Genomic DNA, 3098 nt, shown 5'->3' on the forward strand with positions numbered 1-3098 from the left:
TGAGTAATATGTTGATACATATATTCTTTATCTATGTAATATATTGCAGTATATATTGGCAATGTATGGAGTAATATGTTGATGCATATATTCTTTATGTATGCAATATAGTGCAGTATATTGTAAAATACATGAGTAATATGTTGATACATATATTCTTTATATATATGTAATTTATTGCAGTATATTGATAAATATAAATAATTGCCGCTTTTAATATATTGCACGTGAATATAATATATGTGTTTATATATCTCAAAATATGCAATATTATATTTACAAATATCCACCATATTGTATTCCGATTGATATGCAAAAATTTATTAACAATATATGTACAGATATAGTGTCACATGTATGTTTACTATATTGTAGAATATATTTTAAATAATATGTAAAATTATATAGAAATATATACATAAAAATATGTACACACATTTATACCACATATTAACACAGACTAATAGATAATCTATCAAAAGCCACCTTTATTTTCTTTTAATCAGGCACACATACTAAAACTAATTTGAGGTAGAGAGCTAAACAGACCTATTACAACCACAAGAGGTTTTGCACATGGTCAGACAATGTGGTTTGCTTTACATTACATAAATGTCTTGCATTACATTAAAATAAATTACATTTTAAAAGAGTGACATAAAACAGAAAATATACAAAATATAAATTAAAGCAATTTAAATTACAAAGGTCTATTTATTTCAAACTTTCAGCAGTGCCGTTATACAGTTAAAAATACAATATAAACAAAATGCACAGACAATAATAGATAAATAAATAATAAACAAACTTTCAAGGAGCTTTGGCAATGTGGAAAAGCAAAGAAATAAATTGCCAAAAGAACAGGCCTTTATCCTGGCTAGGAGTCCATCTTGGCTCTTCACTGATTTAAATGACTTATATACCCATGCTTTTGCACTTCACCTGGTGTCTTAGCTCGCATATTCTACTGTTGATGGATTTTCTAACATCAGCTTCGGCCGTGGAAACTGGTTTAAAACAGCATCTGTGGAACAAAACAACAACGATTACTCTCTCCCTTCTCACTCCTTCCCCTCTGGTTCACAAAAATCTCTCCTGGAAGAGATGCAATCAAAACTGGAAAGCACCACCTCTGAAAACTATGTACCTTGTAAAGCTTGAAGTTTTTCCTGGGTTGAGAGCATGCCAACGATCAGTCTCCTTCTCGAGTTTTACTGGTGGTTAGCAAACAACTTTTAGGTGCAGTACTGCCACCTACTGATTAGGAGTATGAGTTAGGCCTATAGGTCAGACTCAGGACCTATCAGCCTCATTGTTGCTAGTCTCTCTTACAGGTATGTGTCCTGTCCTCTCCTCGCGCCTGAATCTCAGCGTCCTACTCAAGCATTATGCTCCATCGCCTTTGGCACGCATTCTGGTTGAAGCAGTCGGTGCTGAGTAGAGTACTGACAAACGTAGAAAATGAAAGAAAGGTCTCTGCTGTTTCAATAAAACTGTTATTTGTGTAATGCAGATTTTGTCTTCAATATTTTCTATGCCATGCATATTCATGAATATGCTGTAGTTGTTTATTTGGAAAGTAAAAATTGTTAAATCATATATACATACATACATACATACATACATACATAGCACATCCATATATTCATGGGCATTGCTAGATATAAAGCTCTACTGGGGCACAGGCCCCCCATTTTTTGCTGACTTTTTTGAAAGCCTGCTGTGTGCAAGAAGTGTGCAACACTTCTAAACAATGTCCTTTGCTTAACCTGTATGGAAGGCAATTTGATGCATTTCTTTATTCCAGTAGCATAGTCCAACAGTGTATGCACACTAAAGTTACTGTATAGAGCAGTCTTACTGTAAGTACACCTATCTGTTTTCCTCCCTGAAGGCTCTGAAGATGGAGGCATAAGTAAAGCGACTCAAATTAGGCTTTGCTCGTTGCTCGGCCTCCCTCGTGGTCGTGCCGTGGACCGGGACATGGTCGACTGGAGTGGCTTGTGTTTCACCTTGAAATTGCTTGTCACCTTGCCCTTCATTTCCTTCCTCCTCTCTCGCCGCGTCCTCCTCCTCTTCCTCCTCCTCCGCTGTGTCCATGTCCTCCTCCTTTCCCTCCTCCTTTCCCTCCTCCTCTCCCTCCTCCTGTTCCTCTCCCTCCTCCTCCTCGACCTATTTCTTCATCATTTCCCCTCCCTCCTCCTTTCCCATGTCCTCTTCCTCCTCCTTCACCACGTCCTCCTTCTTTCCCTACTCTTCTGCCTCTTCCTCTCCCTCCTCCTCTTCCTACTCCTCCTCGACCTATTTCTTCATCATGTCCTCTCCCTCCTCCTTCACCATGTCCTCTTTCTCCTCCTTCACCACGTCCTCCTTCTTTCCCTCCTCCTCTTCCTCCTCCTCTTCCTCGACCTATTCCTTCATTTCTCTGTGGATCCATTGTTTCAAAGCTCAATGAACAGATTCAGGCCCTTTTATGTATCTATTGAAGGATCTGATTGCTGTGTGTTCAATTTTGACTTTTAGTGTTTCCAGCTTGGTAATTGTTTGCTAAGCTGTGCTGACTTGAGTGAACAGTATTGAATGCTAGTGCTTTCCATATGACCAGATGATATAAGTACTGAGAAATGTAAGGATTTGTGTTTAGAGTTTTGAAGTAACAGTTCACCAAAACTGACTCATGTGTTAACCCAGGTGAAAAAGTAGTACACTTCCATAGTGTATTTAAAGTGCTTTATTTTCGCACACTAATTTTGTACTTAATATACTAAAAATTCGTCTTTAGTACTTCTTAAGATGTTCTTAAGATCATCTTAGTGTACTTCACTGTGCTATTTTGAGACACCATAAATATGAACTAAAATGTGCTAAAAATGTATTTAAAAAATTTATTTATGTACCACTTGTAGTAAACTTGAACCCATCTTTGTATAAAAGTTGTGTTCAAGATTAATACAAGTGTTAACTAAATACGTTTTTTTATACAGAGATAGTATGTTAAAAGTGCATGTTAGTTCATATTCATGGTGCCTCAAAATAGCACAGTGAAGTACACTTAGATAATCTTAAGAATATCTTACATCTGTCTCAGCAACAATTCA

The 3098-nt window shown here is 36.8% G+C and overlaps 1 long non-coding RNA gene across 1 annotated transcript; it reads right to left on the minus strand.

The window, feature by feature from the left end:
* Positions 1-468: 468 nt before the first annotated feature.
* On the minus strand, positions 469-1751 carry LOC129415827 (uncharacterized). Its single transcript, XR_012372776.1, has 2 exons — positions 1148-1751; positions 469-1024 (listed from the first exon to the last, which is right to left on the minus strand). It is a non-coding gene; the product is annotated as an uncharacterized lncRNA (long non-coding RNA).
* Positions 1752-3098: the final 1347 nt, after the last annotated feature.

This window comes from Misgurnus anguillicaudatus, chromosome 12 (assembly GCF_027580225.2).
Source record: "Misgurnus anguillicaudatus chromosome 12, ASM2758022v2, whole genome shotgun sequence".
Classification (NCBI taxonomy): domain Eukaryota; kingdom Metazoa; phylum Chordata; class Actinopteri; order Cypriniformes; family Cobitidae; genus Misgurnus; species Misgurnus anguillicaudatus.